The sequence below is a fragment of the Xiphias gladius genome, chromosome 10 (genome assembly GCF_016859285.1).
Source record: "Xiphias gladius isolate SHS-SW01 ecotype Sanya breed wild chromosome 10, ASM1685928v1, whole genome shotgun sequence".
Taxonomy (NCBI): Eukaryota; Metazoa; Chordata; class Actinopteri; order Istiophoriformes; family Xiphiidae; genus Xiphias; species Xiphias gladius.
In genome coordinates, this window is record NC_053409.1 from 7798939 (window position 1) to 7813645 (window position 14707).

General features: G+C 38.1%; 1 long non-coding RNA gene across 1 annotated transcript in view; it reads right to left on the bottom strand.

Annotated features, from left to right (window-relative positions):
* Positions 1–559: 559 nt before the first annotated feature.
* LOC120795667 overlaps positions 560–14707 on the bottom strand; it is a 60836-nt gene continuing 46688 nt past the window's right edge. The window contains exons 2-3 of the long non-coding RNA XR_005708268.1: positions 2425–2514; positions 560–2073 (exon numbers count right to left, since the gene is read on the bottom strand). This is a non-coding gene — a long non-coding RNA (uncharacterized LOC120795667). The remainder of the gene's footprint in view (positions 2074–2424; positions 2515–14707) is intronic.

Consider the following 14707-nt stretch of genomic DNA (forward strand, 5'->3'; position numbering starts at 1 on the left):
GTGCTCGATATTATTGTACAGATATGGATTGGCCAAGGCCATTAACCCTTGTGCATTTCAGCTCCTTCACATTATCATATTTGTATCTTTAGATTGTTTTTATGTGTGTATGAATTGTGTGTGTAGATTTTTGTTTGCAAGCTCACTTGCCTCAAATTGCTACTTGAGGAAAACATAAAGTATTTTCAGTTTAACTGAAATGAGCTGCATTGGGACTGCATACATTGCTGATGTTCCTGCGTGCTCATTAAAGCAAGTTTACAATATTCCGTGTGCAGAGTCTCTCTCTGAGCAATGAGAGGTTCTGGCTGAGAAGATTACCAGCCTAAAACAGCAGTAATACTGCTGAAAGTGTTCTTAAAATAAAGATTTCCTGTAAATACATTTGCTGCCCATCAAATGTTGCTTTTTTGATGTTCTCTGTCTCTTTCCATGGGACTACTACCATTCAATTTCTACCATTTGCCATTGCTACTAGAAACTCCAAAGGCTTTAGCTCTTTTTCTGTTTTGTTCTGCAATGTGATCCAGAATTTATTCCAATGGATACAAGCCAGCGACAGACCATGTAAAAATAGTGTAAAGAGACAGCAGAGAATTATAATGTTCTTGGTCATGCTAAAACAGTAATTATACTATACTATCACTGTTAATGAGACAATATGAATTAATTTTTAGGTTTTTAGGGAGTAAGGAAGGAAGGAAGGGATGTAATTTTAATGTTAGTAAATATCAATTTACATACTTTAAAACCTCTTCTCAATTCTGATTCTGGCAACATAAAATTAGCTGAACAAATCACTGAACAGAAATAAAAAAAACTATTTGGGCTTCACCCTCATCCATACAACAATGTTGCTATCTGCAGTTTCAAAATGCTGATACTAAGTTTACATGTGATACAGTCACCCAACACAACACAACTAAAAATCATTGATTTCTAGGGGAGAAGAGGTTAAACTCTATTTTTGTACGCCAACTAGTATTATGAATAAACTAGAAAGTTTGATTCATTTGATATCCAGACTTTTAAGAATTAGAAACCGAAAAAAACAACAAAACAGAATAGCTCCTGAAAACTGATCTGAAAGTTCTTGAAAGTCTTTGAGAGCTTCAGTGTGTTGCATTGTTTTCATCTAACACGTTTAGTCAATTAAAGGTCACAGCACTGTTTGATACATCGCAGCAAAAAAAAACACACTTTTGTATAACTGGTGTCTATGCGGCTTCATTTATGGGCCAAATCAGTATAGTGTACAATTTGCAAAACATTTCCATCTTTAATTTAATTGCTATTGTGATACTTCATGTTTCAGAACTGGTTATTTTGTGCTGTTGTTTGAGGCAGGATGGGATACAATGCAGCAAAATGCTAAACACCTACAGTAGAATTTAATTGGCTTCCGTTGTGACAAAAATAACTGCCTGAAACTGTCTCAGGCAGTACAGAAAATTTCCAGAGAAGATCCTGTGAAAGTCAGTAATGATTCATTTTGCGCTTCATCAAAGTTTTCAAAAACTTTCCCTTGACAATGTAATAATTTGATGTCACAAATAATTTTAAGCCAAAGTACTCAGTGCATATTCAGAACAGCAGCAGGCTACACAATGAGAGGGACTGCAAGGACACTCGTGTAGAGCAATGACAGCGCAATTATAATGCTGCATGATGCAGTGGTGCAATACTCAATAAATTGGTACTGAATAAAAAAATAAAATTAAAAAATTGGACTGGGACACTTAATAACCCGTACTGTAGTTAACTGCTAACAAGGTGCATCCCTCAGGCTTCAAGCATACCTACATGTTATTACTTCAGTTTTTACATTTTCCACCCTGTGAAACCACCACTGTACCTCGTCAGATCACTGTGTGTTGTATGAGTAAGTTGTCACTCATAGTGACTAACTCATAGATATTTAGAACCCAGCTCTGCAGTTCCTCTCAGTGCTACAGAGATTTTTTTAGCATCTTTTAGCTCATTGTTTTGGTTTTTCAGCCCGCAATTTTTAATGTTTGGTTCAGTCTCGTCGTTGTCATCTGTCATCAACCTTGTCTCCAGCTGCAGCCAGCTCTTTTAATCGAAAAAGCTTGGATAAGCTTAATGACGGACAGACAGTTAATGAATTTGTTAGCATCTAGCTGGCGAACATAGTGGAGCACATAGTGGAACACAAACAAAACTGCATAAGAATGCTAATGTTGCTCTGTGTTTGCTTGATGTGAAAATAGACAACTGTTACCTAACATGTTTGGTATTAAATAAACTTTAAAGGTGAAATTATGTCAATGTAGCATTTACAGCTTGTTATGTTGACCCAAAGTGGTCAAAAAGCATTTAATGCTGCTTTTATAATGTTTTCATCATGACTGATCAGATAGAGAGTGGAGGTGAAATGACAAACACAGCCAAATGGTTGGTTACCTTTGTTGGGGACCTTTGTTGCATATCATACCACTCCCCCCCGTTTCCTGCCTCAGCTTCAACTGTGCAGTAAGAGAGATACCAGGAGATCTATGGAGAAAGTGAAATTAGGATACAGAATTATGATGTAGAGTGAGACAGAGTTATAATGTATAAAAATGAGCTCTCACCATACACAAAACGCTGTGAGGCTAACCCACACACTAATGAGGGTCCATGTTAATTCAAGATGCTATATAATCGCTCTTGCTGCCAAGAAAAATCCAGTTGGGTCCTCTATTTCATTCTGTCATAATATTAGTTTTACAGATACACCGTCACTTAGAGCGAGTAATCCAAAATCAGTACCTTTAGTGGTCAAGCTGTTAAGGTTCAAGTTGATTTGAAATTCATTATTCATAATTGATAGATTATATAATGTGAAAAAAAACAACAAGTCTTCCTAGTAGCCACTAGACTGAACTGTACCTTCAATGCAAAGCAAAACTATTCAAAACCATTCATTTAAAAAAAAAAAAAAAAAAAAGGTACTTTAGGGACCCATATTTCAATTTTCATTTGCCATTTTCTCCTTTCTTACTTTCTTTTAATCTCTCCATCCATCAGCCACCCATCCAAACTTCTCTCATTACTCTCATGTTTCACCATACACCCCACCTCAACAGATTTAAATTACAGTTGACTGAAATGTTTCCCATCTCCTAATGCTTTTAAAAGCCATTAACAGTTGCGTGTATTCAAAGCACGCATGCATCTCTCACACTAGCAACTATGATGCACCCTACTGTCTGCTGTCTACTTTTATATGACTTCCAGAAGTTACATACTGTGTGCAGTACATACAATGTTCACATTGATTTGCAAATGGCATGCATACTATAAATATCTCACCAACAGGAACTGGCCAAAATACAGAAAAATACACATAAATTAAATCCTAACTCATACATGCTGTACACACAAATGACAGTAATTAACATAAAAACATGACATTAAAATGTACACACACACCCACACTGAAAGACACACTGATGCTAAGTTGGAAATGGTTGAATTGGCAGGTGGAGAGAATTAAAAGGTCTGTGCATATTTAAACATGCACACACAGATATGTGCACAGACACACACACAGTTCTAAAGTAAACATGCAGACGTTATGCTACGCTACACAAGGTTCCAGTGACAAAAGGAGACATGTAGATGCAACCGGAAGCCATGCTGTCAACACTGATATTTCATTGTCTATGTGTGCATGTGTGGTTATTTGTACAGGCATGGGCAAGAACATGTTCAAACAGTATAATGGCAACGTTTAACGTCCCAGTATAGGTGGATCCAGTGAACAGTCTCACACACACGCACGCACAAAGATAACAAACTCACACACACACACCAATAATTAATACTGTGCATTTTCATATTTTGAAACCTGTGCGTGTCTTCTGTCTGTATCGAAATTGTACTTGTCACTCTCAGTTTCCCTCTCTAACTGTAGCCAATCAATAATACAGCAGCCACTCACTGCTTGGCACACACACACACACACACGCACACAAACACACTTAGCAAGCTGTTATAGCTTTCTTCAAGGTGCCTCTCACTCAGTGGGCGGCATCTCTCTGACAGCTCAACCTTCTTGCAGAGTTTTTCATGGTCTTTTATTCTTTCCATCTCTTTTTCCGCCCCAGCTGACTAATACATCACTTTCATTATGTTTAAATAGTGTGCCTCTAACGACACAAATCTGTGTCCTGTTTAACTTGTATATTACGGTCATTACCTTGACGCTATCTGCCTGTAATGGCTGAACATTTGTACTTAGTTGACAGTGCAAACAGAGCTCTAAAAATTCTACAGCCAGAACAATCAGATTAAGACAGCAACACAATGTCAACAAAATATCATGTAATTTGACCTCTTTAAATTAGCTTAACGTTTGTATTTAACCTATAATGCTTTTCATCAAATCTCCAAATCTGTCACACTCACCTTCATCCATCCATCATTACCTATGTGCACCTAGAAGAAGTTTTTTCCACGTCTAAAGTGCTGCTAATATGCTGAGTGAAATAAAACACTATAAAATACTAGATAAAATGAGTTTGTTGATAGACATTTTTTTTGCAGTGTGAGACACAAACTCTTTCCCCAGCTGACACACAAGTGTGGTCATGTCAGAGAATTTGTCTTGGATGAGTGGGCAGGCTGAATGACTGACTGACTAACGGATTGAGGTCAAGTGTGGAGTTCTCTGAAAATTGTTCCCCCCGTGTTATTTGGAAAACAAAGCTGACTGACGGGCAGAGTGGAAATGAATGTGATTTGTAATTGTCCTCCTTTCTTTTTTTTGTGTGGCAATCTCACAACGGTTAATGTATTGGTTTTCCTCTAGAAAAGAAAAATGAAATACCAGCACTCAGATATATAGTCTTATTTATTTATTGTGGGGCAAAAATAAACACATTTCATCTATGAGTCATCAAACAACAATAGAAGATATGACGATTCATATAAACAGGTGAGGTTTAGACACCGATAAGCAAAGAGAAAACATGAATGCTAGATGGGATCCTTAAAATAGTAGAAAAATCATAGAAAAATGAGTGAACTAATGAATGAATGAAGACAAAATATAACTACAAAGATGTTGTGAGGAAGAAAAGCATATAGCAGGCAATTAATTTTTTTTTGACACTGTTAACTAGCTTGAATCAATATATTTCTTCCTTACACATTATTTATCTGTGAGGGCCGGTGTTTCGTTTGTCTGTTCAGATTGCGACGACCTTGCACCAGATACATTGTTAAGGATTTGGAACTGCTGCTATTCTCTACTATTTTCTCAAGAAAAATCATTCAACTCACACACACACACACACACACACACACACACACACACACACACACACACACAACCCCACAGGTAAATAAGCCTGTGGTATGCCTTCAGGCACAGATTTACAACTTTATTGGAATTTTCTATTAGAATTCAATCACTGGATATCACAGACACACACAGCTTCCACAAAGAGACACTGATCACTTTCTTAAAGCACCTGTGTGTACAATTTTTGACTCAGTGTAGCAGCTTGCAAATTATTCTGATGGTATTTATTTTTTTCATTGGCATGCTCACCCTGCAATAGCAGCTTTGAATACAAACTGTAACAAATTGACTTATTACAATTTTTTAAGTTATCCCATCTTCCTGCTCCACCTATCAATTCAAACAACTTTTTTTCTGCCTACCAACACTAAAGGTGTGGTCCACTGGACCATTTGTGTTTTTTCACCCCGAACAGCCAATGTACCAACTGCACAGCCGTGAGCTGCAAGCTAGCAAGTAACAGACGAACCAACCAAGTCTTTCATGGGAGTGTGCTGCGCGTGTTTGTTTTCAGAACTCACCAGAAACTTCAGTTCTCTCCGTTATTTCCATGTAATGCATGCAAATGTTTCACTCAAGTTGAAGCATTTTCAAACAGTGCAGAATGTCTTTGTATCAATTTGTATCACTCCAGGTGGGTTTGTGTCTTTCCATTGACTTTGTATCACGCTGCCTCTAAACTTTGCATTCCGTCTAAACATGTTTCGTCTTATCATCAATGCTGATGTTAAGTACATAACGTTTATCATCTTAGTATATTGTTTTAACATGCTAACACTGGCTAATTAGTACTAACCACAAAGTACACCTGAGGCTGATGGATGCCAGTGTCTAACAGTCGACTGGCATCAATCCTAGGAGCCACGCAGCAAGCATTGCTAAGAAGTAACTTCCCACCTGGCTGAAAAGCTGTTTCACTTGTCTTTTTGTTTGAAAGTTTCAAGTTTGTTGGGTGTGGTAAGAAGTTTGCTTTGTAGCACCATTAACCACACTCAACATTGAAGTCACAGTGTACTGACACAGCCTGAAGTACAGTTCTACATCACTGCAGTGAGGTGAGAAGTTAAACCACTGGGGGTCAGCAGAAAACAAGATTTTTCTGCTGGTTTAAAGCTGAGACTAATTCCTCACTGGGTTATGTCTCATTTCTACAGGAATTATATCAAACAGAGGAAGCAAAGATAGCACTGTGTCTTTAACGCAAGAGAAAAAAGAGGAGAAAAGCAAAAAAAGTAAAAGTGATAAGATGAGGTTAGAGGAAAAAGAAGGGCAAGCTTGGAGTTATGTAAGTGTGGAAAGAGGATGAATACAATGGAAGAGCTGAAATAGAGACTGTGGGAGAGGAAAATTAAGGACAGAGTAGATAAACACAAATTGAACTTCAAAAATATCTGTTTTTCTGTTCCCTATCAGTTGATTATTAAACTTATAGCTTATCAAAGCTTTTGTGGCTTTCACAGAATGCTCTTTTTGAGGAAACACCTACAAGTTAGTTGAAGTTGCTGACAAAAACAGAAATAATTTGCTAGTTACCATGACAGAACGGACAAGGAGTGCCACCTACTGAAAGAGCTCATGTTGGTCTTAAGTTGCAACCACTGCGACAACTTCGTTTCATTTCTTTTAATTACAATGTAATGTAGCAACTTGAATCCTCTCACTTCTACTTTCTGCAGCTATACCTGAAATGAAGAAAGGTCTGTGAAATCTAAGACAATTCCTGCACCATCTTTAGCAGCAAATGAATGAGTCATGCAGAGCTGACTGTCCATTTGTTGTATTGTATACAAATCAGTCTGTGCTACTCTAGTCCTGCACTTTCTTTGATTGTTGTTGACCGTGACATGCTTTGTTGGATACAAATGGTATCCTGCTTGCAAACATACAGAAATTGGCAATGGTTGTACAGTAGTAGCAGTATGTGCTGTTACATATAAATGAGTACCCATAAGTGTAATATAAAGTTCCTGCTCCTTTCTTGTATTATGTAAGTTCATGATTGAGCTTACTGAATAAAAAAAGAAAATGTTTTGGCAGGGATAAATGAGGAGATGGTATACATGAGGGCTGAAGAGGTGAAGAGGAGGAACACATAGCAAATGACACGGTATACAATTATGATAAAGAGAGTATACCCGTCACAAGGACAGCACTGTATTAGATCTCAAAGGAGGGGGATAGAAACAATGGGGAGAACGAGAATGACATGAGGTCAAGAAGAGGGGAGGACAGTTGTGTGTCAGCAGAAAGAATGTAGGTTAGGAGGAGTGTGAATGACGGGCATAGAGGTGAGAAGAGCGGATTAAATGACTGGGTTAGAGAGTTGAAGGAGGAGGAGAGGTGGCACTCATCTGCCTGCAGCTGAATGAGTGACACATAGAGGACAAGAGTAGAGAGGCAGAGGATAGAGACAGACTAGATGAATAGGTTTCACATATATGCCGTGGAAAATAAACACGTCTGAGAAGTGTCTGTTGCTAGTAAAAGGGAGATTGAAGAGGAGTTTAGTTAAGTAAATTAAACTATAATATTTGTGGACATTAATGATAGTAATTTGCAACCTATCAGACGGAGGCAAGTTTTTACTATGTTTTCAGAAACTGACACAAAGACAATAGTTACTCTCCTCCTTAGTCAAATCATTAGGATCACCTCTACACTCAAACCAGGTTTGAGATCACTGTTCTGAGGCTGTAAACTGGCTCAGAGGGGGTTGAACGATCTGTGATAGGATGAGGAGAGGCAATAATGCTTTAAAAGAGATTTTAGGAACTGCTCTATACCAGAGAGTTATCCAGTGAAGAGTGGCCAGACCTGGAGTGATGTGGTTGCTGGTGTGTGATAGGGTTCAAGTTGTAGATGCTGTGTCTTAGACAAGCTATATGTATGAAAATTTTGAGATCTAAGACTTTTGGGTGATGCCAGAATCAGGAGTTATAGTGATGTAGCTTTAACATGACAAGACTAAATAATCTACTACTTTTTCCTTTTCTCCCCTTTCTTTCCATTTTGTTTAAGCTGTAGTTTTATGCAGAGGATTATATCTCAAATGTGACAAATGCATGCAGACATTATCTTCAACACACACAAATTAAAGTAGGGCACATTATCAGTGCTATGAGTCTGTATTTACTGCACAGGCTCACAATGACGATGATAACATGCTGATGTTTAACAGGTAAAGCTAATGTGTACCACAGTTAGCATCTTAGTTTAGCGTTTTAGCATACTAACATTTGCTAATTAGCACTAAACACAAAGAACACCTGAGGCTGATGGGAATGTCATTAGTTTTGCAGGTATTTTGTCATAAACCAAAGTATGGGACGGAGTGAAATTTTGACCCAATGATGGTGCTAGATGAAAAGTCACAGGATTAAAAAAGTGATAACAATTCATCCTATGGGGAACACGAATGTCTGAACCAAATTTTATAAAAATCCATCTAAGAGAGACATTTTAACTGAAACCACAACTGGACCTATTGGTTTCAATGAACTGGACCTTTTGTTTGTCTGCGAACCTCATGGTGGCGCTAGAAGAAAGGGAAAGTGAACACCAAAGTCTGTAGTATTCATTATTTTACTGAAGCACGTATTTTTATAGTAACGAGTGATTTTAATAAAACAGACCTCAGAACTATTTTACATAAATTCCACCAGCATCTCCACATCCCCACCAGGGGAAGAAATACCCTGGAAATACCCTGGAAAATACAAACTTCCCAGCTCTACAGGACTGACTTGAGTTGAGTGCACAGCCTGGCACATGTTCACATGTTCACCAGATCAATCTTGAGGAATATACATCATCAATGACATACATCAGCAAATGTGTTGAAGATGTGGTGATCACAAAGGCAATTACATCATTCACCAACCACAAAGCCTGAATGAATGGAGAGGTGAGAACTCCATCCGGAGCCAAAAAAGCGGACTTTGGGTCAGGTGACAAGGAAGCATACAATGCCGCCAGAGAAAGACTGGAAGCTGGCATCAAGGAGGCAAAGCAGAGACATCAGCAGAGACTAGAGATCTCAAAACCAACAACACCAAGGATATGTGGCAAGCAATCCAGAACATCACAGGCTACAAAAGCAGGAGTGCCTCCACATTGCCAGATGAGCTTAATACATTTTATGCTCGCTTTGATCTCCTCAACAAAGAGTCATCTGTAAAGTCTACTTTGCCTCCAGAACACTTGCCACTGTCAGTATCCAAAGCAGATGTGAGAAGAATCCTGCTGAGATTGAATATGAGTAAAGCTGCTGGGCCTGATAACATCCCTGGCTCCATACTAAAAGCATGTGCCATTCAGCTAGCTGATGATATAACTGACATTTTTAACATATCACTATCGCAGGATAGTGTCCCAACCTGTTTCAGGACAGCCACTATCGTCCCTGCACTTTAAAAGTCTGCATTGTCTACTCTAAATGACTAACGCCCTGTGGCACTTACCCCCATTCTGATGAAGTGCTTTGAGAAGCCGGTTCTTCAGTACATCCAAAAAAACATCCCAAACCAGCCTGGACCCTCACCAGTTTGCATTCAGAACCAACAGATCCATGGAGGATGCCATCTCCACTGCCCTCCACTCAGTCATCACACACCTTGAAAATAACAGCACCTACAGAATACTGTTTGTTGATTTCAGCTCAGCTTTCAATAAAATCTCCCCCATGAAAGTGATATGCACACCCAGCTATCTGGGGTTGGATACAACACGCTGCAATTGGATATTTGACTTGCTCACAAACAGACCCAAGACGGTTCAGACTGGCAGTCATACCTCCTCCACTCTAGTGCTCAACACTTGAGTCCCCCAGGGTTTTGTGCTCACCCCCCTCCCGTTCATGTTCCACACCTAATTATTTGAATTCATATCGGGAGAAAACTGACAATCTTGCAGAGTGGTGCACAGACAAAACCTAGTGGTCACCATAAAAAAAACCAAGGAACTGATTTTTTGATTTTAGAAAAAAGGAGGCAAAGACCCCTGTCTACATCAGTGGAGCTGAGGTGAAGCAGGTGTGCAGGTAACCACCATCACAGAAAACCTATCATCTTCACAATGGTAAAGAAAGCTCAGAAACGACTGTACTTCTTAATGAAATTTAAGAAGGCTAAATTCCTGTGCCAAATTCTTGTTAACTTTTACCGATGAGCAATAGAAAGCAACCTAACTGGAACATCTGGCATTGGATGTGATCCAGGACAGAAGGTGATTAAAACCATCCACAACATCATTGGTACCCATCTACTGAGCATCAGTGATGTCGGTGAAGTGAGGTGCCTGCACAGAGAGCAAACGATATTAAAAGACAATACCCACTCCAGCCAAAGCCTGTTCACCCTGCTGCCGTCTGGCAAGTGATACAGAAGTTTCCACTACCATACCACCAGACTTCGGAGCAGTTTCTTCTGAATTCATCCTCCAAACCCCACCACGAAAATAGTTTTACATTTATGACTCAATAATTTATTAATTCATTCATAGAACTTTTGTCTTTTGCATGTAGCATAATGGAATTACATCTGTAATTTTGTTATACAATCTTGTGTTGCATATTGATTATTAAATTGAATCTTGAATCTTGGAACAATAAATGTTTACATTTTGTGTCAATCGATCCATTTTCATGTTGAGAAAAGTCAGGGAATCACTAAAATTAATGTATGTCTGTACAAAATATCATGGCACTCCATTCAGTAGTTGTTGAGATATTCCTGTCTGGAATAAATTGTTGGACCAAGCAACAGGCAAACACCGCCACCTAAATATAGCAACTATGCTGCTAGCATGAATAAAATCTAGCCAAGCTTGATTGTTCCTTCTCAAACTTGTAAGCAGCAGTTGCCAAAACAATCTCAGTTCATCTGTCAAGCTCAACTTTTAAGCCAACATGATGTTTCCATTATTAAGAGTTCCTAAAAGTCCTCTTAATAATGGAAAGATTGAAGACCCTGTGACACCTTTAGGAGCCATTTAAAGCTTTGAAACAAGCAAGTAAGTGCACCTTGAGTTTATATTGTTTTGTCAATTAAAATCGAAATTTAAAAATATATATTGCAGTTTGTACATAAATTATGATGATCACAAACACATTTTCCTAAGGACAAACAATTATGAGTCAAGTGTATATACACATTTTAAGAATAAAAACAACCTAGCCTTGATAAAACAACCTAACCTTAATAATCTGATAAATAAGATTTCAAAATATATTTTTGATCACCATACTTTTTGTACAAATCATCACATAAGTAAAAAGTACTAGTTTTGAGACTTATTGTAATTCCCTGCCTACTTTCCTAGAATCCCTCTCATTTCTTTACAGAATTATTGTATAATTTTTATTAGCTCAGTCCTAAACCTAACCCCTTACTGTAATTAACATTATATATTAAATAAACACCAGAAGAGGAATGGATGAAAGGACAGACAGACAGAAAAGCAGGTAGACTAATAGCTTACTGTTGCAAATGTCCATTTAAACCTGCCCATTTTTGCTCTTCCCTCACTATTCCTTCTGCGGCATACTTTCCACATGGTTTTACAGTATGACTGTATGATGGGATGATTGTCAGCTGTAACCTTCACTCACTACCCTTGGAAGGACAGATGGATGACTGCATGTCATATAAAAAATGATATAGAGAGATGTGTATGAGGGAAGGAGGGAGAATTTTCTGGATTGATAGGCAGACATTAACCACTCATCCTAGATTGATCCATCTAAATGTAATCCACACTAAACTAGAAGTATCATATCAACCACGTTCAGGCAGTTGTGAAATACACCTGACAGTCATCATTTCCCAGAGGGCCAGCTGTGAGGGGTTTAGCTCCTGTGCTGCTTTATGGATGTGAACAGCTGCACGGTGGGACTATTTTATAAGGAAAATACATAAAATATTCTGTTTATACAAATCACATTTTATATATTATGGGTGGCACAAACTTTTGGCAGCATAAAAGTGGTCAATGTTTATTCACATCTTTCTTTTGGAAGAACAAATCCGCATTGGGAAAGAGCAGTATTTGCCATTTTAAGAGGGCGAATTATTACTGCTATTTCTGTCAAATGCCAGTCATTTAACCTCTTTAGCACCTGAAAGTTAAAATTCTTTACATTTAAAACACGAGCAACTGTTTAAAACAGCTAACAAACATACATTAAGTCCAATAGGTAGTAGTTACATAGTAATTCCAATGCTTGAGATCTCTAAGAGAAGAGTAGAAACAAATCAGTCTAGTTTCTTTACAATGCCACAGTGCCTTTATAGTTAAATAAAGTATTACCATTTCAAAACATGTTGCAAAAGTGCAGTTATCAATGATACTGACCAATAATTTGTAATAGGTTCAACAGCTAGTTGCTAATGTTGTCTGTCTGAGCTCTGTGTCGGGCCTTAAAACCAAAACAATGAGCCCAAAATCGTTAAAACGCTCAATGGAGCTGAAGGGGACTGCATAGCCGAATGGTAATTCTCAGTGGGTTTGTCTCAACAAACAACACTTTTCACATTACGCTTCGTCATTTGATCCATTGTTAACGTAAAAATATTTATTAGTGCAGCTTTAAAGCCAAAATTTTCACAAAAATAGAGTTTCACAAGTAGCCACATTATTTATTGGATATATTTTCTGTTGACCCACACACCATGATGGTGCCCGACAGAGGCCAGGCATAAAGGCATAAAGTGTGTCATCCTGACAGACCCTACGTTTATCCTTAAAAAAACAAACTCTAGCACTTTAAATGCTAATGGTAATTGGCTGACGCCCAGGGCTTCAGTTCCAGTCCTGCATCCCAAATTATCATGGCAGAAGGCGCAAATAAATGTTTATATATAATGTATACCATTAATTTCACAGGCACTTGACACTGGCATAACACTTACTTTTGTAGTGATTTTTACCTCAGATTATAGCACTTCACAAACCTAAACTGGATGTAGTATTTTCTACACATTGTGCTGTTCATTACTTACATTTAGTTGACATCAGTCTATTGAAGAACTTACAAGTGCTTGTAATAGATCATTTAATTGGCAAGCAAACATCCATAGAAAAACATATCTGCATACACACAGGAGAATATAGAGATGCACTTGGGCAAAGCACTCTATTCCCACTCAAACAGATGGGTGCACATGCAAAACCCAGACATTGTGTCATCCATTCTGGTTAAGTATTGTTTAGCTGATTGTTGACGTTTAATTCTCTCATTCTATTAGGTCTACAGAGAGAAAGAAAAGACACTAATCCCCACCAAATAATACATTCATTTGTGTGCAGAATGGGAGGATTAAACACCAGCTCACAACTAAACAAGACTGGAGTGAAATGGATACCCCCATCTCTGTGGGTATGTGTGTGTTTGTGACTGCATTAGGCTGCTGTTATTGTTAATAACATTATTACACCTATAAGTATCACTATCATTATTATAATTATAACATCCTATCTGAGAGTGCTTGAATACAATAATATATACAGCTGTTCATGGTCTCTCTACCGACCCCCCCACTAATCTTCTCCTGCTGAGTTAGACCTACAGTAAATAACTGATTTCATTATTAAATACCCTCTCAGGAAACATACGTCCCTAAAAGCCTGAAATGGAACACTGCCAAAACTACTAAAACTATAAAATGAAATGATTATGCAAGAAAAGTCTAATTTTTTTTGATGAACATAATTTAAATGAAACTGGAGAATTCCTGTAATTCTACTTTAATTTATATTTTCAATTTTACTTCATTGAAATGTTAGATTTTTTCTTTGTACCAGTTTGACTTGACTGTGCTGCCAGAGATATACAGTATACTACAGGTAAGATGACTGACACTGATGAAGTGACTGCATCTGACACTATAACAAACCTGAATTAGAGTGAGGTGGCAATGAAATGGAAATGATGGATAGCTCACAGGATGGAGGAGCAATATGGAGGAGGGGATCTGAGTTGAGGAGAGACAGGATAGAGATGGAGATGCAGATCTCATCTGACAGATTACTCAAACAGCGTCCAATGTCTATGCATGGCAGGCCTGTCTAGCTTTGGATTTCTGAGCATGTTAAAGCGGTGTTCATGGGATGTAGTAAGGGCAAAACTTGTTATTTAAAGAGTTTGGAGGGCGGTGTCTTTTCTTACCAACTCAAATACCAAAAACCCAGGAGCAAAAGTTTGCGGAATGGATTAACAATGCGTTTGCCTGCTGTAATGTAACATGTATAAATTAGCATGCCCAGCTAGCTAACGTCGGCCTACTAGCTACAGTAACCCATTGTTAAGTTCAAGGCCAGCGGCATACCACATTATTTCGTGGGGCTACAGGTTATGTTAGAAAAAAAGAAAAAAAAAAAGCCCCATTCATGACTAACAAA